Source organism: Festucalex cinctus, chromosome 1, assembly GCF_051991245.1.
Source record: "Festucalex cinctus isolate MCC-2025b chromosome 1, RoL_Fcin_1.0, whole genome shotgun sequence".
Lineage (NCBI taxonomy): Eukaryota > Metazoa > Chordata > Actinopteri > Syngnathiformes > Syngnathidae > Festucalex > Festucalex cinctus.
Window position 1 is genome coordinate 10,402,477 of NC_135411.1, and position 24,346 is coordinate 10,426,822.

The following is a 24,346-nucleotide window of genomic DNA, read 5'->3' on the forward strand; positions in this document are numbered from 1 at the left end:
AAAGAGCTAAATAAGCTGACCATATTTGGCATGAGATAATGCAAGCAGAAGATGCAAATGAGATAAAGGAGCGGTTGTCATGGAGACTTGATGTTGCGCAGTGATGGTTCGCTGTAAACCTGACCGCACTTGCAGTATGGCCGTTGCTAAGCAGAAGGCGCTATTGTGAGTGAGCGAGAGGGGAGAGCGAGCGAGCGAGTGAAGTGAAGTAAAGTAGCGGACGGATGGGGGAAGCGAAAATGTTCGTCCGCGGTGCCGCGCGTTGCGTCAGCGTGACCTTTGCTTAAAGTGTTTTTTTTTTCCTCCAAGTGGCACTTCAGCGCTAGACGCAGACTGGTAAGCTCACTGTAAGCACACTATTCGTCTGTTGATTTTTTTGTTTGTTTGCAATTGATCAGTTTTGATGAATTATTATTCCATTTTATTTTTAAACTTGGCGGTGTTTACATGTAAACTCCATACATTATCCAGTTAAATTCTCGAAGTGTAATTAAGTGTTTTATTTGGGTTAAGGAGATTTGTTTGATAGTTTTCATATTTGCAGTACGTTGCGCCATATCTAGCCCCAGAACCTGCTAGAAGAAGTGAAAGGCCTCTTCGGAAAGGGTGTTTCTATTCGATTCCTTTTTATCTGCAAGATAAGCTTCCAGCTTGTGAAGGGAGGCGCGCACACAGACAGACATGCACGCACACATTCTTTCCAGTGCCAGATGAGGACGAGGCGGCGTGCTATTTCCTCGCTCTGTATTTCAAACTTGACAGCTTGCTTGAATTACACCTGCCTCCCCAGCCCCTTCCTGTGTGGAATATAAATTTAGAAAAAAAAAATCACATAATGAAGCAAGAAAATGGCTTTTAACTCACTCTCGACAGTGCCACATATTTACAACAGCTTTCTTGTATGCTTTTATTACATCAGCACTCGAGATTTTCGTTCAGGTCAACAACTGAGTCCCGGATAAACTTGAATCGCTTACTTAACCTACTTTCAAATCCAACATATGAAAGATCAAATTTGATCAAAATATTAAAATGGTAAATGCAGTACACTTTAATAGCGCTTTCTCTTCATACGTTTACTAAGTTATTCACTTATCTCATTCAAACATAATTAGTTGTTGAAGCAACATAGCAAACCCACGGAAATAAGTTAAACGTGCAGCCTGACCGACAGGAAAACCAAGTATGTTGTTTTGTCTCATTTTATAAACAGCTGCGTCACGTGTACTAGCTTGTTGTAGCTTCGTCCTCGCTAATTTTAAGCTAGCAATTGGTACTCTACTCATTTCTTCTTTGCTAATGCTAAGCTCGCTAATGCTACGCCCATAACTTTGTCCTCGCTATGGCTACACTCGCTAATGCTCAGTGGGATAGTGGTAGAGTGTCGACTGGGAGGTTGTGGGTTCAATCCCCGGCCGGGTTATTGAGTGGTTAGATCACCAAAATGATCCCCAAGTGTGGCCCCTGCTGCTGCTCACCACTCCCATATGAATTTGATTTATTTATTTAGTTATTCATTTAAATATTCATTAATTTACTTACCTACTTCTTGTTATTAATTTATTGATGTCAATTTTATTCACTTGTATACTTACAATATTTTTTTTGGTTCTTATTTTACTTATCTTACTCTTTATCTTTACTGCATGACCAATTCCTGTTTCATGTACAGCACTTTATACAACAATGCTTGTTTTAAAGTGCTTTATAAATAAAGTTGAGTTGAGTTTTAACTTTAGCTTCATTCTTACAAATGCTATGCTCGCGAATGCTAAGCTAGTACGCTTGATCATGCTAAGCTATCTTGTCTAAGCTAATGCTGGATTCGAGGAAGGTGGGAAGTTGGATATATCCATCCATTGGATTCTCTCAGTTCTGACCGCAAAGTGTTTGAGGCAAATGTAAACTACAAAGATTGCTGAATGTGTTACGTTGTTTGTTGTTCAGGTTAACGGAGTCATTCCAAATCATGTTGAAAATCTTGTAAATTATGTTTTGCCATTCACTCTCGGTCTCCCTGTGGGTCGCAATTGACATCAGATTTAAGTGAAGTCGGGGTTCGTTTTTTTTCCAGACTTTGCAACTTGGATGTTCAAAGGGGCGTTCCCGTGCTCACTTCCTGGTATGAAGTCGGAAAAATCCGACTTTCCACTTTATTTGAATGCAACATAAGAAGGCGTGAGAGGTGGCCATGATTTGTGCCTTTCATTTGTTGAGTGAAAGGCCAACAACGTCTAGTTACTCGAGATTAAAGCAGCCAGTTAAAATGGTGTCACACGCACGCAAACTTCTTCGGGGGTGCGTGGCATATGACGCTTAAGCTCATGTGCAATATCCACGTAAAGAGAGACTGGAGATCCCATTCAAATCTTCCTCTGCCAATATACATTGACACATTATGACTCGGAAATTATGAATCGCCGTTCGTTTACAACGGCCGATCTGCTACTTAATTCGAGTCACTCGCAATTCGTGCACAACCCCTGCTTTTTCAAACGTGTGCTGTACTTATAGCATGGTTGTTTACATAGCGTACGTCTCGCTCTGGCCTAATATAACATGTAACACAATCAGGAAATGACCCCGGTTGGCGTTCTTTCGCTTTTTGATTCCACTGCCCCCAAAATAAATTCAAGTTAAATAGGTTAGTTTGATTGCTGCTCCCAGCTGTTGGCCTTTCCGCAGGCAGGCTGTGTGCCTCCGTTGCAGTCGTATCGCTGTGATGCTCTGTAATGGAAGCCTAATGTGTATTTGCGGCTTAGTGATAGATGAGCAGTCAGAGGTTGGCACACCAAGGCTCGGGGACATTTCCTCAGGAGAGTGAGAGTTCACATTAGCCAGCCAGTGGCATTTACAGGAGGTTGGGAAATAGCAGAGCCCTGACATGATAGGACAATTTAAGGTGGAAATTTGTTCTCATCAGCGAAGAAGTGAAAGTGGGAAAATGCCTTTCAACAGCGGTGAAAAGTTAGGTGGTGATTGTTTGTCAAGGGGTTCATGGGGGCAGGCAACCTCCTACCTCCTTGTCTTCTCTTAAAGGAACATTCCTTCCAGTTATTATCTTGCTTGTCAAAGGTTTAACATTCAAACTGTTGAAACTGAACTGCTTTGATGTGTCCAGTTGGTGGAAATCCCCTTAAGCTCCTCTTTGCATTTACACGCACACACATGCACCACTTCCTGTTTTCGGTTGGTTAGCATTGACGTTGGTTAACGTGTGTGAACTCATTGTTTAACCCCCCAAGTTTTTATTTTTTTATTTTAGTTTCTTTTGTGCCAAGTCATTTTATTTTTAGTTTAGTAAATTTAATCAGCTGAATTGTCCTTGTAGTGTTAATTGACGGTTTTAATATATTATGTATATGCATCAAACAGAATTGCTATATTTTTTTTGTTTTTCCTAATACTATTTATATTTGTAGATTATTTCATAAGTACAGTCAATTATTATTATTATTATTATTACTATTATTATTATTATTATCATTATTATTATTATTATTATTATTATTTGTTGCGCAATTTGTAATAAATGGATCACTAGTGTCCTCTAAACATTTTTAATGAAGCATTTCTGACTATATGATTCAGCTAGATGTGTGAATATTGGGAGGCAAACAATCAGCCTAATAACTACAAAAAGTATTCTATAGCCATGTGCCAAACCTAACAGAAAGTCCGCCATTTTGATTTTATTTTGTTAAATGCGCATCATTTTTGGCCTTTCCATGAAACATGCCAGTACCCCGACGTGCAAGTACCCCAACGTGGCACGGGTTGCGAGGGCCCTTTATAGCTGCTCGCAGCTCTAGTTATTATTATTATGCCTTTATAGCTGCTCGCAGCTCTAGTTATTATTATTATTGTTGTTGTTGTTGTTGTTATTATTATTATAATTAGTGGTGGTGGTGATGGTGGGAGTAGTAATAGTAGTAGTAGTAGGCTTGACATGATTAAGATTTTGGCGGCAATCGAGTTTTAGCATAAAAACCGATTACCGATCTGATCAGAAGAAGGGCCAATATATCTATTTTAACAACCTTTATTTACTGTACAGTCAACCCCTGCTATTCACAGGTGTTTCACAAGTGAATATTGAATATGGGGGAAAAAAAATCCTACTGTATATACTAGGGGTGTGAATTGCCTAGTACCTGACGATTCGATTCGTATCACAATTCATAGGTCACGATTTGATTCGATGCGATTAATCCCGATACGAATTTATAAGTCGATTGTTGTGATTTTTTGTTTTTTTTACTCAATTTTAGAAGTTACTATTCTTTAAACTTGTACATGTACACTGTAAGATTTGTATGAAAATTTATTATCTATTTATCTGAAACTTCAGTCATAACTGTGAGCTACTGTTAACAAACAGGTTGTAATCTGTTTCATATTTGAACGGCTTTGAAATAAAATATTAAGGCTTAATGTTCCATCCATCCATCCATCCACTTTCTTGACCGCTTATTCCTCACAAGGGGGGTGCTGGCGCCTACCTCAGCTGGCTCTGGGCAGTAGGCGGGGTACACCCTGGACTGGTTGCCAGCCAATCGCAGGACTTAATGTTCCATTTTAAGTAATATAACATTTTTCCATGACTAACCCTAACTAAGACATTTTCCTGAATATTTTTCCGTCAAAAATGGACATTTAAAAATTGATTCGGCCGCCTATTGAATCGATTCGAGAATTGCGCGATGTAATATCGCGATATATTGCCGAATCCATTTTTGTTTTGTTTTAACACCCCTAGTATATATAGAGAAATCTTGGATCAATGGCAGCACAAAACATCCCTGGAGTGAACGAGATTGTTTGCTGTAATGTTTTATTTTGCAGATCCGAGTAATGATGTCATTGATCGATTGACAAATTATTACGATACAAAAGTCAACGGATCCCGAGAGAGGTTTGCGCCATTATTTTGTCAGGAAAGAAACCAGAATTAAACATGTCTGTTTTTACAGGATGTAAGACAACAAACAAAAAACTGGTTTCTATTGTACTGTACATTGGAGCGGAACCATTTCTGAAGTAGCTAAATGAGCAGTCCATCTGGCGTCTGCAAACTTGTATCACACTTTCGATTGGACAAGGCTGTAGTTGTGATAAAAACAAGTGCTTGTGGCTCTTGGGGATGAGATTAGGATTAGGGAATATTAAAATGTGAGCCAAAGTGATGGACAGGTCAACTCTGGTGCTGTAAACACTCGATGATAATCATTTGAAAGGACGTGAAAAGAAGGCTGGAGTGGAAGCGAACTGGCCCACGCTTGGCTTCAGCAGAAAGGGGAAATTCTACATCCGTTCTTTCTAGCAGATCCCAGAGCTTTAGTGGTAATGTCATACGTGATCTACATCACGTTGTCCCTGCCCAATCCTGATCACGTAAATGTGTCTGACCTCCTGTGTATTAAACAAGCTGTTGTCATGGTGTGCTCGGTAGTGTTGCAGCTGTGACTGCGGCTTGTAGCACCGTGTAAATTAGACATGACTTATCACAAGCTTTGTGTTTAAGCTGTGCAGAATTTGAAACTCTTTCAGATTGGGAGGGAATGGGAAGATAGATTCAAAGGGTGTTAGATATGAAATGCTCTATGGACTTGCAACACTCGAATGGCACTCAGTGGAGTGTAGACATTAACCAATGCCAAGCAATCTCAAAGAAATTAATAGCTTGAACGAGGGTTTGTTGGGTCTGCCTTTTTGTGGCGATGGTGCTGACCGGGAACTAAACTGCACCAGTTTGCATTTCTTTTGAAAGCTTTTCTGTTCATGTGATAGGTGGACAATGTTCCTTTGAGTGTACCCCGGCTTGATTTAGTGTAGGTTTCTGGCTGGGTGTGTGTTGGTGTGTTGGAGAGTTTAATGGCAAAACAGAACATCGGTTATTGCGTGCAGAAAAAAAAAAGCCAATTCGGTCATTAAATTTGTCTGTTTCTCTGCACTCTCATTTTGTCAGTCTTTCAAGTTGATGATCATGCTCCGATGTTACCGCCGCCAAGGAGATTAGGTTTTCATTGACACTGGTTTATTATTTATTTGTATTGCTAATTACAGTTTTTGGGATGTTCGGTACAACACCTTTGGACGCAGTCAAGTTTTTATGAATTTCCTTGAGCTTAGGCTGGTGAGGGTGGGGGGTCAAGGAAAGTCTGGTGGGCTGCCGAGCTAAGAAAACGCTAGGGGAAAGCCTGAACATGTAACATACCATTCAGCAGACATTTTAACAAGTGTTCAAATTTTTGATGATTATTTTTGATAATCGATTGAAACTGTGTAGAAAAATTGTTTAATTTAAATTGTCCAAATCCTTGTAATTTCAGCCTCAACTGTAGATTTTCTCAGATTTCTTGTTGCCCTCCATGAAAGCTTTGTGGTTTGTTTATTCATTTATTTATTTATTTATTTATTTCAAAATTGAACACAAACATCTGTTTTTACTTTGGGACTATTATCAATTAATTCAACAATTATGAAATAATTTTTGCTGATTTTTTTCTGATGGATTTTAAGGACCAAACCAGTCATTGAATCAGAATTAATTTGTGTTTTCTGCATTGTCTAATTTGAAGTAGTGTCCTGTTTTTGAAGAAAGGCATAGAAATTAACACTCCCCCCCCCCCCCCCCCATCCGATTCATCGATTAACCGCCAAAATAAGTGACAGATTATTCGATTATCAAAATGCCAATATAACGCCACACAGCACATTGAAAAAGAATGTACAGCAGAGAAGTGCTTTTAATTCAGAATAGCTCACCATTAACTTGAACGGACCTTCTGCCAACTTGGCGTCTGCTTCTGCAAACTTGCTAGCCTTCCACAACCGGCACAAAGTACTTCTCATGATTATCTGACATACCCCTAAGGCAGGGTTTACCAATTCCAGTCCTTGAGGTCCGAAGTCCTGCAGGTTTTAGATGTTTCAGCCTACCAACACACCTGATATTAAAGATCAGGATCGTTGTCAGGCATGCTAATGAGCTGATTATATGAATCAGGTGTGCTAATGGGCGGAAACATCTAAACCTGCAGGACTCCGGACCTCGAGGTTCAGAATTGGTGAACCCTGCCCTAAAGCATTGCGCCCAAGTGGACAAAGTAGCTGTTGACCAGCATTAGATAGCGAAAGTCACTGGCAAGAGAGGCGGGTTACATGCTAAGCTAACTGCTCTAGCTTCTCGACGGCCACCTGTTGCTAGCCAACGTATCTCAACGAGATAGATGATCTGAGAACATGACAACAGTAGATGTTCAGTTTATAGAGAAAATACTGTTCAATAGTGAACCAAGTCCTGATGGGAAAGTGTAGAGCTTTACATCTTCTGAAGTGAGTTCACTCTCGTGTTTTTTGCGGCTAGTTATCCCACCGAGCCGAAAAGACTACAAATACGGTAGTAGTTCTCAGAGGTGGGCATTCCGTTAATATTGATGGAAGGTCCGTCGATCCATCAATGACGGACACCCATTTTGTTGACGATCGCCCCATTGCCAGAAGGGGGTTTTCGTCCGTCAATGTAATAATTATCAATCTTTCACTAAATGTGGCAAAATCGGTCAATGACGGACATCCCATTTTGCTGACTGGTTGGCAAATGACGGAACATTAATGGATGCCTACTTCAAATGACGGAAACATTGATAGACACTCATATTGCTGAGCAATCGACGAATGACGATATTGATGATTACAGTGAAATATTGTGTGATTGATGATGACGGAAGAGTGTCCTGACTGTTGACGATTGTCAAAAGATGGACGCTCACAATTCATTGACGCGCCCACTTCGGTTAGTTCGACTGTATGACAACAGATAAACACAAGACTTCACAATCAGGTGGCGTGTTTGGTCTGTGTTGCAAAAAAATGGTTGTGGACCATTGTGCTGTGGTGAAAAAATATTATTGCCTGCATCAATTAATCGACTTCGGCTCAACTTTCATCACTATAAAAAAAAAAATCTTTAGTTGTTCTATCTCTATGTATACACAACAGTTTGTATTCATGACAAACATGAAATTGTCTGGGTAGTAGGGGTGTGAATTTCCTAGTACCTGACGATTCGATTCGTATCACGATTCACAGGTCACGATTCGATTCGATACCGATTAATCCCGATATGAATTTACAAGTGGATTGTTGCGATTTTTTTTACTCAGATTTAGAAAATATCATTCAGTAAACTTATACATGTACACTGTAAGATTTGTATGAAAATTTATTATTTATTGATCTGAAACTTCAGTCTGATAACTGTACGCCACTGTATTTAACAAACAGGTTGTAACATTTTTCATGTGTGAACAGGGTTGAAATAAAATATTAAGGCTTAATGTTCCATTAAGTTGTGAAAGTTAGACGTTTTGTTGAATATTTTTCCATCAAAAATGGATGTTAAAAAATCGATTCGGCTGCCTATTGAATCGATTCGAGAATTGCGTGCTGTAGTAACGCGATATATTGCCGAATCGATTTTTTTTTTAACACCCCTACTGGGTAGTTTACTAGATTTCAGTTTATTGAGTCTTCATTGGGTCTGTAATTTGCTCTCCTTATGTAGACTCTTGATAGCTACAAGGAGATATTTTTTTCATTTTATATATTTATATATATTTTTTTTTTCATTTCATTTCTGGATCAAAAGTAACAACATATTGAAGTGTTCACTTGGAAGTCGGAGGTCAGTGATGCTCATTGTGCAATGGAGTGTCAAGCAGTCGTAGGAGAGGTGTTCTTCACATTCCTCGATTTCCTTCCTTTCCTTTCTGGATTGCTCAAATCTCATATTCCGTTTGATGCGCTTCCTGCTTTTATCGGCCTCATGTCACTAGCCATCCTGTATTCCCTTTCTCAAGCTTCAATTTTAGCCCCTCTTCCCTATTTGCTTCCGGGGTCTGACTGAGTAGGCGATGGTTGTTGTGACGGGGTTGGCGTGGAGGGGGCGTGGTCCGCCTGCAGCAAGGAATCGAAGGAGGATGAGGGGACTGCAGGGTCTGCGCGGCCTGCTTCCGCCTTCACCTAATAGCCGCCCTCCTCCACAGCTGTTGCTAGTGAACCCCCCCTACCCATGCGCACCGCTTTCCTCAGGCAGCAGACAAGACGATCCGGAGGCTAGGGCGAAAGTGGGCCCTCAACGCAGTTAAGCAGCGACGAGGGGGGGGGGGGGACACTGGCGTAACAGCCGACGCTGCGACGTGCACACGCAACTGCAGACACACACTCCTCCCTCTTTCCCCTCCCCTCTCTCACTGCTGGGCTCTGCACAGCTCCTCCACGCATTCGCTGCTGATTCACCCGCTTGCCTCTCCTCTGCCGTGCTGTGCTCTGCCTTGCCTGCCTGAGAATGGTCCAGCCGGTGCCTGGGGGTCTGCCGTCGCAGCCTGTCTGAACGCACGCGCAAACGCAAGAGTCGGTCGCCACGCGGAAGCACTCGCGCATGATCCGGAGAGCAATGTGAGAGGTAAGAGCTCGCGTCGTAAGCCCTCGTCCCAGCCTCGGCGGTTGCTCTCGATCGTTCCTCCTTGTTGGGTGCTGCAGTCTCGACTTTCCGAAGTGGGCGTCTGTGCATTGGAGCTTAAGCGACGATATGGGGATTGTTGTCCTTAGTGACCGTTCTGTGTTTCCAGTACGTGTGCCAAAGGGTTAACGTCTGTTTGTTACAGCTTGTTTTATAGCCCCTGGCACTGACACACACTCGCGCACGCAGCAAGAACCACTCTTGCCTTCAAGCCGACAGTCGCAATAGCCATTTCCTGAGGCGGAAGATTTTCTGACGTGCGCATGCAGGGCCGTCGTTGATCCAGGAAGCAGCGGAGATCAATAGATCACCCCACTCGTCTCTCGTTGCCCCTGTCTGACTCGACGCTCTTTGGAGTTGTCCCGCTGTTCGCTTGCGGCGAGGACGACTGGCAACATTCGATTCCCTTCTGCCCCTTCCCTCCATTGCTGCGTCAGCCCAAAACGGGGAAGCGTGATTTTGCATGCGGTGTGTTTCAACGTGCGCGCACTGCAAACTACCGCCCCGCTCTATGTAAATTATATGTGACATGTGAAACTGCTGCTACCTTATATGGTAAGCAGTATTTCAGTACAGTAGAATCTTGCCAAGCATTCCGGGTCGCGGGAGGAGAGTGTGTGTATGAAAGGGTGACTCCGTCTGTGGGCGTGTTTGTGTGTGTGTGTGTGTGAGAGACTCAGTGAGTGTTTGCATGTGTCTAGTGGAGGTGGAGTTACCAAGAGAGGGACAAAGTTGAGAAAAAGCAACCGGGGCAAGACGGAGAAGGGAAAGCAAGCAAATATACTTCTCAGGGAATATATTCCTCAGTGTTTGAACTGAATTGTAAGTAAGTAGTTAGCTATTGCTTCTGTAGGAATTCTTCTACTTATTCTCCGGAAAAAAACAAAAACAAAAAAAAAAAACGCATTTTTGAACCCACGACCTACGAAGAACTCTTTTGGAACCATAAGCTTAACCTAACAAAAAGTTCGCCATTTTGAATTTACTTTGGCATTTGTCACTGTTTTTGGCCTGTTCGTAGATGTCATATTTTAACAAACTACTTCACAGGAATTCATCCGATCGTTTTCAAATTTTGCAAGCTTCATCTAAAGATGGCAAGTTGCGGAAATCTTTTAATTTCACTGCACGCTGTTGCTGTGGCGATGCTCTGTTTACGAAGAAAGTTGATGTTGATTTTGAGGGTGTAAACCTGGGCGGAGATTCATGAAACTAGCACACGCCTCAGACCTGGCATAAAAATCAATATTTTAGAGATTTTTTGAGAGGTTTCCAAAAATATGGCTTAATGGTGCCATCTACAATTTTTCAACAAAGCATTCCATTTTGTATGTTTCACCTAGCTCTCTGAAAATTTGGAAGCATACTGCCTTTTGGATCCATTTGCTAAACCTAACAGGAAGTCCACCATTTTGCCTTTTTTAATGGGATTTTTGCGCCATTTTGGCCTTTCTATAGGTCATATTTTAACAAACTCCTTCAAGACACTTTTTATGATCGTCTTCAATCTTTGGGTGCTTCATGTTAACATGAAAAGGTGAAAAGTTATTGACGGCTTTTCCATTGTACGCTGTTGCCATGGCGATGCGCCTTTTGCTGGGAAAAATTATGCTGTGTTTGAGGTTCTAAACTTAGGTGAAAAGTCAGGAAAATTTGTACTTCAGGCCAGGGAAGAACATTTATATTTTAGAGGGTTATTGTGCGGTTTCTTACAAATGGCTCGGTAGTGCTAACCTTGCTCTCGCAAGATGAATTCTCGCGGTATTTGTGAGTTCACAAACTCCGGAGAATACATCTTGTACCGCTCCCGCAGATAACCGCCATTCTAAACCACCGGACCAATCACAGAGCGACATTGTGTTTGGGGGCGGGATATGCAACTGTGACGAAACCAGGAAGCTAGCGCCAACGCAGGGGCTAACAAGCAAACCCAACATGGACGAATGGATGCTACAATTAATTCTGTTCTCGTAGAATTACTCACCGTTTCCTTGTTGAATGTTGACTAGCGAAAGGCGCTTCGTGCATTTCTAGTTGGTAAGATGTTCGTGCTTTTCCCCAAACACGAAATTTTCATCCGTGGCCGTGATTGGTTAAAACAAACGTGTAGAATGTCGCATCGTCCAATCAGCTCGAATTATTGTACAGAATGTCCCGCCTTTTCCCGACGAAATTACTGTGGACAGCTATAAGATGGATACATAATATCCATCTGGCTATTGCCTGGTTGCAGTAGTGCCCAATGAATCTGAAAGCAACCCTGGTTCAAAGCTTAACCTATATCTTCGAAAATTGGGAGGGATATGTAACAATCCAGTACCTACAAAAAAGTCATATACTAAACAGGAAGTCCTCCATTTTGAATTTATTTTGATTTGATTTGATTTATTTGTTCATTTTTCCTTTCGGACAGCATTGATGACAATCAAACATTACATCATACAGTTTAGACATATAATAACCGAAAAGAAAAAGGGCTGGCAGGAAGAAGCATAAAGCTTATAAATTCCCGCCCCCATACAAAACTAGGACGCAAAAGATCAAGCAATAAAAATAAAAATCAACAGAGATGATAAAATTTCACTCAGTTCATCAAGTCCATGAAGTTCGATATCCAGTTGATTACATTCGGAGACTTTTGATTCAAGCAGGTGGATTATTGAGCTGCGCCGCAAGGGAGTAATCGCAGAGCGATAAGTTGCGTCCTTCTCAGTCAGAGTCAGGAAGCACAATCGGGTGCCCTTTATAGACTTTTATAGAGGTCATATTTTAAAGCTACTGACCGCAGAAAATTGAATTTCGAACCACTACTGCCACCTGTGGCAGAAAAAAGAATTTTCCCTATTTCACAACGCAAACATGATGTCACATATGCAGACACAGGGTGGGAAATTCGAACCTGAATCCTGTCTGAAAATTATTGGCTTGCAGGAGTTCCCATTATGAACAGCTAAGGTGTTAACTTAATTAAAACATGTTTCAGTCATAAATGGTCAAATAAAAAGGCTGTTTTAAAGATATTTTTGAGCAAATTGTTACAAAGTGCAGCTTTAAATGAACTCCTACCACATATTTTTCAAACGTTGAGTGTTTTCATCCAAAGACTGGCGATATGCTGCTTGCAAAGAAAAATTATGCTGTTTTTGAGGGTATAAACTTCGGTAAATATTCATAGAATTTGCAAACTCATAAAGCCTGGCAAAAATATGTATATTTCTGTTTCTTTTTGAGATTACGTCACTCTGAAATGTGTTCAAAATTCCTGCGTGTGGCTCATGAGTGTGCAAGGGCCTAGAAGGGTCTCCCTACTCTGAAACAGCCCAAGTCACATCAGCATGGGATTCTGCTAAAGTCACGATAAGATCAGCGAATCTTGCGAGGCTTAAAAATTGATCTTTCGTTCTCCTCCCCCGTTTCTTCCCCTCCCTGCTCATTACTTCTGCCCTCCTCCCTCTCATCTCTCCAAGCTTCCACTTGGTGTGTCTGCGGTTGAGGCAGTGATGTGGAATGTTGTTGTTGTTGTGACTTTGTGGGAGTCAGTAGGTAGCTCAGACAGTGGCGCTCATGCGCACACTATCGCAAGTACAGTATGTCCACAAATGCAGCGAGAGATCTTTCGTAAATTGTGCAGTCAGAAAACTTGACTAGTAGTAACCCAATTTGAGTCAAACAGAAAGCTGAGGTGCGTGCTGTTCTCACTGAACAGCTCTCCATGCATGTGTGGAATCCATGATATAGAGTACAGGCGGGATTATATGCTTGACAGCATTGGCGCTGACAGGTTAAGCCTTTATTACACGAGGGCTTTTCTCTGTGTTCTTGCTGTGTTGTGACCACTTTTCAACAATATGTCACAGCATCAGCTGACTAGGAGACCTTCGCTCTAATGAGATTTGTGGCTGAGCGCAAACAAATTGCTCATGACACATCATTACACCAGTATTTCCACCCTTAACCTTCTCTAATATTTATTTACATGACTAATAATCAGATGTGGACCGTAAACCTCAGTCTAGCTGTTTTCCCGAGAGCAGTCTGAGTCATATGCTGGTTCTGGAGAAAGTAGCCAGTAGCCTTAGTGTTGTTTTGTCCAGATGAACATTCAAACTAGCATTACGACTGTAAACATGTAGGGATGTAATGATATCCAAACATCACGATACGAAAATATAAATATCACGATATGAAGGTCACAATATGATAATTATCACGATATTGGCCGGCGGGGGGTGATATTTAACTCTGACCGCCAAACGTTATCCAAAAAACCCCAACGGTACCAGCCGATTTGGAGCATTTTCACTCATCTTTCAAAGCAAACAGAATATTGTGCGTTATGATGACATAAATATGGTGGCTACCATATGAAAGATTGGATTCCATTCTTTCATGAGAAAAAAAAAGTATGTTTCTAACTTATTACGTTCTTTAGTAATCACCATTTGAAATTAGGTCATTTGAGTGACATAAGCGAAAATACAAAAATATTAAGAGAAAAACAAGCTTTTTGTGAAAAGATAATTTTTTTTTGCACAACAGTGACTTTAACACAATATTTTTTGTTTACTAACAAGGCAGCGTTGCACTAGACATTGTGCTTCCCATTGAGAAAAAACCCATAATAAACGTAAATTAACGTTTTTGGCGGCATTCATTAGTATTTTAGAATACATTATTAAACATTATCCAAAAAACAACCCCAACAGCTCCAGCCGATTTCGAGCATTTTCACTCATCTTTCAAGGCAAACAAAATATTGTGTGCGACGACTCCATAAACATAAAAAAGTATGTCTCTACCTTATTCCGTTCTCTAGTAATCACCATTCGAGAATAGGTCATTTGAGTGACTTTGAAAAGATACATTTTTTGCACAATCGCGACTTAGATATTATTTTGTTGTTTATTGACGCTCCGTGAATTAGATTTAATGTGACAAAGGCTTTGATCATTCATGTCATCCTTGAAAATGTTCAATTTCATCATATCAGTCATGTTTCATTGTAATTTCATATACTGTGAACATCGTTCATATACTGTGAGCATCTGCTGGCATCGTTAGTGGGTGTTTTTGATTCCACAACCCATTGAGCAGGCAGTGCTGCACAAGACGAGAGAGAAGGGAAAAAAAACACCTAAGTAAACGTCAATTAACGTTTATGGCGGCATTCATTAGGATTTTAGCATACGTCATTAAACGTTTTTGGCAGTCAAAGAGTTAAAAAAAGGTCACAATATTGTAAAAAAAAAAAAGAAAAAAGCTCATACTAAAAAAGCTGTGCTTTTGTACATAACAGCAATGTATATAAACCACCTACATTCTCTCATAACAATATTGAGGCGCTTACTTGTTAATGCACGCATGCATTGAGTTCCTCCACATATTGACTCGCTTCACAAGCGTATTACGTTCTCCTTCATCTGACAATTAGCACAGATTTTAAACAGAAGGCCAAAACATCCCTAATGAAAATTAAATTGCAGTAATAAACTAGCCACCAGAGGGTGCTAGAACTGCACAAATGGAAATCAACCTGACCTTTGATGTGTTCCCTTTAAATATTGTGAACATGACAACGACGATATCGTGGCAGTTTTAATATCACGATATTGCCCTTATCGTTCCATCCCTCTAAACAAGTCGCCACTGCTGCTACATTGGTAGCATGATTTATTTGTAATGCAGTGTACTATAAGTCAAACCCTGATGATGAGAAACGTAGGTTGAGCAGAAAAATTGTTAATTTCAAATTGCTTCTGAATCCCCTCGGTCTGCTTCTGTTTGCTATTCTCATGACCATTCATTCATTCATTCATCCATTCATTTTCAAAACCACTTATCCTCACTAGAGTCTAATAATCAGTTGTTGGCAAATGAGTGGTGAGGAGTTTCTTATTTTACGGAGGTTGGCGGGAGGTATGATTACACCCCCCATCCCTCAGAGCATTTTTCATCGTGTAGCACTGACAGTTTAATAGTTTTAACAAATATGACAAAATGTTTGTTTTTGTTTTTTGCGCCCCCTAACTAATAATAATCAAACACCGTGACGCAAAGGCAGTCTTAGTCTCTCGCTCCCACCCTTGTTTGTTTTCTCCCTCACCAGGCCACTGGATATGTTTTGTGCCTGCGTTATTAGAAGGCCAGGCAAGCACTCATCACACCTCCATGAGCTTGGCTTTGCTCCCTGAAAATGATTACCTTAATGAAAGCCATACAGATAACGTGAGCAAGAAATGGGCTTACAACCAATATAGAAGGTACACACACCCCTGAAAAAAAAAAATGGACCATGATAAATCATTATTTTAATGTTATTGTGCTTTTTTTTCCTCCTTTGTGATTTATTTATTTTCCAATTGAATTTTACAGGTTGACTTTTACTTTTGAAGTGATTAATCGTGTCTGTTTTTTTTACGTTACAAAACTCCTGGAATTCTTACACTATGATTTATCATTGTTGGTTTCTTTTGTTGCGTTTCCCAAATGTTACTTGATCCAATTTATACATTTCTGGGGAGGGACAAGGGCCAAAGAAGAAGCCATTAAATTTCGTTGTGGATGGAGGAATTTTTATTAGTCTCGCTTGGTTAACAAACATGTTCAAAAAACTAATTACATTCTCCCTAACTATGCAAGTGGGTACTTATAGTTAGTCAGTTAGAATGTCTTTCTCATTTTCTACTAATCATGTCAGTATTACTATGAGTCATGTACTGTATTATAAAAAGTGCAGTAAAAAAAAAATACAAAAATAGTTCATACTGTCAAAATGGAGGAAATTCGTTAGCTTCCTGTTAAAACCAGTATAATGTAAGACAATAGTAAGCGGATGGTCAACCATGATTACATGACATATATCAGACCGCTCCCTAACGACTGTGCGGAAATCAGCCTGCGAGCTGCTGCTGATGTTTCAGCATGGTGACCCAGATGACATAAATGCCATCCAATGAGCTTCTCATTAAGTCATAAGGCCAGCCATTATCGTTAAGATCCCCTTGACTTCATGACATCCTAAACACACACCAACACACAAAAAATGCATTCTTGCACTGCAATCTAATATTCACGACAACTTAAGTAACACACACCATTGGGACACAGTTTGTCAGTGTGTGTGCATGCTCAACAAGAGGCCTCGTTGTCTCCAGAGGTTGGCTTACGGAAGAATAAGTGGGGATTGTTTGTGCGCTCTTGGCCCAAGATGACCAGACCACGTTATTTAACGCTTCTGCTAACTAAGTTAACTGAATAGTCGTGAGATGGCTATGACTTGATGATGAAAATGGCGAGAAAGGGGCTTTTTGCCTTTCCAGCTTCAGTCAACCGGCATATTGTGTCTGAGCTAAAGTAATATACGAGTTGAAAAGAGTAGCAACGGTGTTGTGAATTTGGGATAGATTTGACTCTACAGACCAATGATGTCATCACATCTCTGCCTCTTTGTGAAAATAGCTTCAAGCACATCTGACATTGGGAGCACTGTTGTCGGCGCGTCCACATCAAATACTCGCACGGCATCCTTGCGTTCCCCGGATGCTTCAGAACTACACGGGGAATGCTAGGCGCTAAGCTAACTTGCGCCGAGTCCGCACCAGCTACGAACTGCGGCTGACTAGCTAGTACGCTAGTCGCTAATCCTCATCTTCATTTGGCAAATAAGATACACTTAACTTCTGACATTTATGGTCATCATGGAAGGAGGATGAGGAGTGAGTAACAGGACAAGGCAGAAAAGCTATGCTAGCTGCTAAGATAGCATGAAATGTATATTACCAAAATGGTGGTATTTATTTATTTACTATTTATTTATTTATTTATTTATTTATTTATTTATTTATTTTTGGGCTTTTAACAGAAGTCAGGCTGAAGCTGTTACAGCAGATAAAAGTAAAAAGTAAAAGTTATTTATTTATTTATTTATTTATTTATATATTTATATTTAAATCAAATTGAGGGTGGTATTATAAAGGGATAACAAGAAATTTAAAAAAAAAACTCATCCCATTGTTTAGATTTTTGTCAGTACCTAGGGGTTATAAATAAATAAATAAATAAATAAAATAGAATCACTGATTTATAGCACATTTCATACACAATGTAACTCGATATGCTTCACAAACTGTAATTAAAAGTACATTTAAAAGCAGTTACAAAAATACAGATTTAAAAGAACAGTCAAGAAATACAAGCTTACAAAATTTACTATAAGCGCATACAGGGCAAGAACAAGATTTTAGGTTTAAATAAATAAACAAAATGAAGTAAAATATCAAAGACCTTAATTGTAGGTATGGGAAAAAAGGGCATAGTTTTTAACCTGGATTTCAAAACATTTACACTTTAGAATTTTTATTCATTCTTATTATTCACTCTAATAAGAAAGGATACCAGCAAACCAGGGGATCATATTAAACATAAGTACAAACAAAAAACCCCACACTTTTTAAGAGTGATTTTGGGCAGGGGCATGTTATAGATGTGTGCATATTTTTTCCACAGGATTTAACAGTAGTTATATCATCAATGTTGGTTGTGTTTATTTTCACTACAGTGCTAAAGTTTAGTTTTGGCAGTTAAAAGCTGCACAATAAATGCATTTTTTAATTATTATTATTATTTAAAATAAATTTACTTTAAGTATAGCTGATTCAGCTGTACTTCCATTTTACTTTTTATATTTCAGTTTGTGCCAAAATATATGCAGTTGCGGCTAAGGGATTCGATTTACACCGTCCGCCGTTGAAGCCTCCAGAGACAGAGCGGCGAACATATATGTAAAGGTCAGAGGGGGAGTTATTGACATGCTCTAATATTCCGAGTAGCTGCGGCGGCATCCTCCTGGAGCCCTGCGGTGTTGTGTTTCCTCCTGGCGTCCTCCACTTTGATGACCTATCTCGGCACACTGTCACCCTGCCTCCACTTCTATCAGTATGCCGAAACCCGGCAGCAGCAAACAAAAGGAAACCTTCTCCTCTGCAGTCAAACGCTGAAAATAGAAGCGCTGGCTGGAAGCTATCATTTTGTACGTTCTGTTGCCATAGTAGATGTTGCAGCAAAACACAGCCAGATATGTGGATTTTGCAGAATGCCGCATAAACTTCAACTTCGACTCGAGCTGTAGTGTCACTTGACTAATAGTGAATGTTCTTTTTCAGGAAGGCCTATCATAACTGCGAACCGCACCCTCTCTGTTGTTTTCTCATCGGTGCTCAAGTAGTTAGTCATACTGACAACTCCGAGACCTGCCTGTCTTAACCACATTACTTTTATTGTGCCTGCGTTTCTGCCTGTGCTCGTCTGTGCTTTATCCTCGGCGTGAAGCTTTGGCAGCTTTCTCGCATAGCTTGGCATACCGGCACAACCAAACTACACACAACTTGCGTTTGTGACTCATTGGCAAAGTGAAGCAAGAGAAAGACATACTTTTCATGTCAGAAACCGTCCATGGTCTGCTGTTCGAAACACTTCCTCTTGTCGCTGTCTTGTAATGTCTCTACAAACATGGGTGTCCAAACTTTTTCATTTGAGGGCCACATAGAGAAAATGAGAAGGACGCAAGGGCCACACAATGTTATGAAGAGAAATTGTGTTTAGTCCTAAAAATTGTACAAATAATTTATTTGTGCTTTTGCATATTTAGAAGAATGCTACAGTATATAAACCAATTTATTTGTAATATGGCAATAGGGTTATTATAGCTTTGGAATTTTTAATTTTAGTTAGTTTTTATTAGTTTTCAGGGTGGTTCTGTTAGTTTGTATTAGTTTTAGTTCTGTAATAAATGCTTAGTTTTAGTTAGTTTCACTATTAGTATTAGTTTTTATATGTATTACTTGTGTGCAATATTTAAAAAACATCATGGGACCAATGTCATTTGAAGGTGCTTTTCTACTGGCTGTTGCTAGATTACGTCACATACTTTCAGGGACATACTTTCAAACGTCATTATTCAAAATAAATCTACTAAAAATCACACCAAAGACTAAACCGAAGTACATTTTTGCTATAATTATAGTTTTAGTTATTTTTCCAAACATAAAACGTAATTTCAGATAGTTTTCATTTTTTTTAAAAAAGCATTTATTTTATTTGTTAACGAAATTGTTTTTTTTAATTTTAGTTTCAGTTATTTCATTAGTTTTAGTTCACTAAAATAACCTTGAAGAGCACCTGTGTTTTTCTACACCCTCCCTTCTTACTTTGACCATCTCCAAACATTTTTAGCATATGTCGCGGGCCAGTAAAAAAATGGACGGCGGGCCGCAAATGGCCCCCGGGCCGTAGTTTGGGCACCCCTGCTCTATAATGTGTTCCAAAAGTTCACCATCTTCCCTCATGACCTTGCACCAGCTTCTAAGACCTTGGACTCGAACTGACACCGCATGCCTTTATCCATAGCGTGATTGACCTCAGTGCCGGATCAATTATGAAAACAACATGAATTAATCTGGAAAAAGTATCTCTGTGACAAGAGAAACACGAGACGATTTGAACAAATTAGCCAAAGGGCTAGGCCTACTGGTAAAAGATGATGCAATCAATAAGGGAAGGATATCCATGTTCAGGCATGATGGATCATATCGAGCGCTCATTATGAGGATTACTTCAAGAGTGCTACAGCCTCGCTCTCTTACACAGAAATCACAAAATTCGGGGGGGGATTGGCATCTCTTCATGCATTCAGCTATTACCGCCTTTGATTCGACTGGGCGAGCGCATGGCGCCATCAATGTTAACAACGTTGCAAGTGATGGATCCACTCCACCTCATTAGTTGTACAGCTGTAGCGAAAGATGTTTGTCCGTGTTAATCGGAACTCAACTAATGGCAAAGTGTGCTTGCATCGTATTGTAGGTGTATGAATATATAGCCTTGCGCTACAGTAAGGAATACATACATTAGATATCTTGATAGTCTAATTTTTTTTCTAAGATAGCATTTAGCATGGCAGTTGTCAAAAATTGTTAAGGCAACCTGATTAAAAGATATGATTGTCTCCTTTTTAGTTCTACTTTTATTTTAGTTTTTTTCCTCTATAGCCAGTTTAAAAGTCTGAACTATGGAATATGAGAGAAAATTCAGATGCTTTGTAGAGTATTTATTGGTCCTTTTGAACAAACAAAACAATAAAAAAATAAATAAATCAACTTCCACATATGACTTTTGATTTGTGTCATATTTGATACATCTGGCCACAGTGCTTTAAATTCGTACATTAATAACTGTCAAAAATATAATAATAAACAGACATAAAAATTATTGGTATTTACAAAAATCAGAACGGACATTTCCCACTATTAATAAGTGGAGGTGTTTCTCCTTTATCAATTGTGGCAAGCTTGCAAGGTCGCTAGAAAGCCTTCAGCTGGGTGATACTGCTCTCTAATGGAGTATCTGTGCAATACATGTGTCAGATCATATACATCAGGGTTTTAATGAGGGGAAAAATATTATACTCTTGAAATAGAGGGCTCAAAATTTTATGTATTTAATATATGTTTGGCATATTTAAAACAAACTTGTAAGGCACTGTAGTTTGTTTAAAAAAAAAAAAAAAAAAAAGTGTGCTTTAGGGATGTACCCGCCACACCTCACAAACCTTAAAAGTTTTTCTTGATCACAAAGCTGTGTGTTGTTGCTTTAAAATAACCATCTTTCAAAATCCAGGGTTTGCAATTTGTTTCACTGCTGTACCGATTTTTTAATAATTGAAATACACGCAGAGTGACACCAATTAGTGGTGCTGCTATAATTAATTGACATGCAGACTGACAAATAGTTGCATGAACAACAGTGGCTGAAAATCCAAAATATGGTATTGTGAGACTGAAAAATATCCACATTTCGCACAGGGAGGTAAAACAGAGTATATGCTGATTTTGAGGTAGTGACTGGTCTATCTTGGATCCGATGATGACTTACACAAAAGTGGCTTTAGATCCATTTTTTTTCCAGGTCCATACTGTGCTCCCTTTTAACGGAATACAGATTGGGCCTTTTTTTTTTTTCCCACCCTCTGTCCACACGGCTCCTTTTTTTTTCCATCGAAGAAACTTGGCGCGCTATGTAGCGAACCGCCAGGCTTCCCCTCCTGTCTCCCTCTATTGGTCATTGTCATTTTTCACATTTCTTAGATGGGTTGTGACTGTGAAGATGAATTGCTTATGTGTTTTTACATGCTTGGCCAACAAGTCTGATTCTGGAAATTATTTCAGGCAAATAATGCATCATTGTTCATATACAGTATCTATACCAGCAATGCATAGTGACTGGCAGAACAATGAAATGCTCTTCCACGAGATGGCAGATGGGACAATCTACCAGTTGGCATTCATACAACAGAATAATAGCTTTATGTTCAACTAAAAAAAATTCACATTTCGCACATGAGCAAGCATTTTTTCTTTCTGTATATACACAACACTTTTGTGACATTTTTGTTTGGTTTTGGGCCAAGAGATTTTTCTAATATAAAATATATACCTTATGTGTAAAAGTTTGGAAAACACTGCTCAAAGTTGTATGATTGATTGATTTATTTTTTTTAGTGCAAGTGTGCATGCAGTGCACGTTGGGTGCAGTGCAGCGTTTGTATTTACAGTAGATAATGCCCGCAATTCAAAGGTCACCCATAGCGACGAGGCTACATTTGCTTATCAAGGTGCCATCCAATGTCAAAGCGAGCCGCGACGTCGCTCTCCCTACGTTTTGAAACGCGTCTAAGCATGATGCTTGGTCATCGTGACCTGGGCTGCACTGGTGCAGGGCTCTGTTACAGCACGTTGCAGTGCTGCAGTGCCGTAATATTCGCACTTCCTAGCATTGCTGAAAGTGCACACGCTGTTCTAGGAAAAATGATTTCCCTATACAGGGTGTGGTGACTTACCCCCCCCCACACACACACACACAACTTTTTGATAAGAGCAGAATCATCCCTCGGGAGCCTAACCATTCAAATTCCACACAGCTGGAAGGTATGTTGCGAACGATAAAGAAAAAAAAAACATTCTTTATTATTGTTATGATATTACCAAACATGACCATAAACACATCTACGTGATCTTTAATGACCAAAATACTTTATGCTAAAAAGCATAGGAGAAAACAGTTTGACTTTTTTGTTTTTTCACTCTGGCAGCAGACAGGTCAGCCTTCTCCTGGCTCCGCCTCCTCTCACCTGGCGCTCAGCCCAGAATGTTGCTGCAACTCTGCTAGCTCCCATTGGCCCACACTCTCGCGGAGCTTCGCAAGGAGGGAAATGACTAACCTCTTCCCCCTCGCGCCCTGCCTCAACTTCCCTTTTTCTTTCACTCTCTTCCCCTCTTTCATCTTCAGACATATTTGCAATGACCAGCTTTGCTTCGCGCCACTGTAAGTGATACAGGTTTTTTTTTTTTAAATCTCATTTCACGGCGTCGACGTGGTGGAAAGTTGAATGGCTGCTTTGTACGCGCCAATGCGTTGAGCGAGTGTGTGTTTGTGTGCGCCGTGGCGTGATGAGCGTGTGCGCACCATGTGTGTTTAGAGCAGTGGGCGGGTGAACGTTTTATTTGTCTAGCTGACAACCGACGCATTTCTGACATTTTTACACATGCTTCATAACCACAGTTGCATACTTTAGTTGACTTAAAACTAGGGGTGTCAAAATGAGTGAGTTAATTTCAAGTTACTTTAACGTCACTAATTTCCTTAATGCACGATTAATGACCGTCCCTTACTTCACTCACTAACTATGGGTCAAAAATGGACGATTCCTCTACTTGGGTCGATTTGGACCCCACTTTGAGTCAAGAAATGGGTATTTCACTGCAAAACAAAACAACTCATAAATATTGGTCAAATCCGTCACTTGGGTCAAAAAATTTGGTCATTTTATATTTTAATAAAAAACAGAAATTTAGGTCAAATTGACCCATAAAGTGGATCGGTCCATTTTTGATCCATAATTGGGTTACTTTTGACACAACTGTTTTTCGAGTGTTGGAAAGCCTGTACCCCACATCAAAATTTTGCAGTAATAAGTTTAATAATAATGCATATATTTGTGGTGACTGGGGTCAAGTTGTATTTTACAATTTTAAAAATGTGCAGAATTTCACATTATTTCATGCTAAAGTTTATATAGGTCTTAGCTCATTTGCTCCCAATAACGTGTAAATACTTTCTTTTTTAATGTTGTAAGTGTCCCAAAGACGTATTTATACGTTTTGTTGTTGTTGTTGTTTTATGCTAGAGCATACAGAAGGCTTTGATGCAGCCTGTCAACTGCAAAGAACGGTTTCAGAAATGGTAATTATTACACAAACGGCCAGCAGGTGGCAGCAGAGCAAAGGAGATCAACCAGGGCCATTTAAAAAAAAGCTAAATTACTTAAAATTTTAAATAGATTTGTGAAAACTGATGAAACTTAGCTTCTAATGCTAATTGCTGCAAAACGGAAACAGATAGAAACATACTTTTTTTTCCTGATGAAAGAAGAGACTTTAATCTTTCTTTTGATAGGTTCCATGCTTTTATAGTAATTGAACACAATATTCTGTGGGCCTTGCAAAATCAGTCAAAATCCAGTAAAACAGCCGGGATCGAACGTGATTGCTTCTGTCAAAATGGCTGGGAGTGAATGAGTTAATAGGAAAAGAAAAATACATTGGGCTGTCACGTATTACAATTTAATTATGGCATCTAGTGGCAGAAAAATGACCTCAACACAAATCAATATCACAATATCAAACTTTAACTCAATTTTATGTTTTATTTGGAAATTAGTGTATCAATGACAAAAGGATGCATCTATATTCCGATTTAAATTTTTTT

General features: G+C 39.7%; 1 protein-coding gene across 18 annotated transcripts in view; it reads left to right on the forward strand.

The window, feature by feature from the left end:
• mbnl1 (muscleblind-like splicing regulator 1) overlaps positions 1 to 24,346 on the forward strand; it is an 87,486-nt gene that overhangs the window by 1,146 nt on the left and 61,994 nt on the right. For 3 of the 18 annotated variants that reach the window (XM_077515433.1, XM_077515443.1, XM_077515439.1), the window contains exon 1: positions 9,198 to 9,469. The exons of 1 other annotated variant lie outside the window; for it this stretch is intronic. The gene's annotated coding sequence lies outside the window, so the exon portion shown is untranslated. Of the gene's footprint in view, positions 1 to 158; positions 337 to 9,194; positions 9,470 to 10,223; positions 10,349 to 22,808; positions 22,904 to 24,346 lie in introns of those variants that run through there. 14 more of the 18 variants (XM_077515435.1, XM_077515437.1, XM_077515425.1 and 11 more) reach the window with 10 other exon arrangements.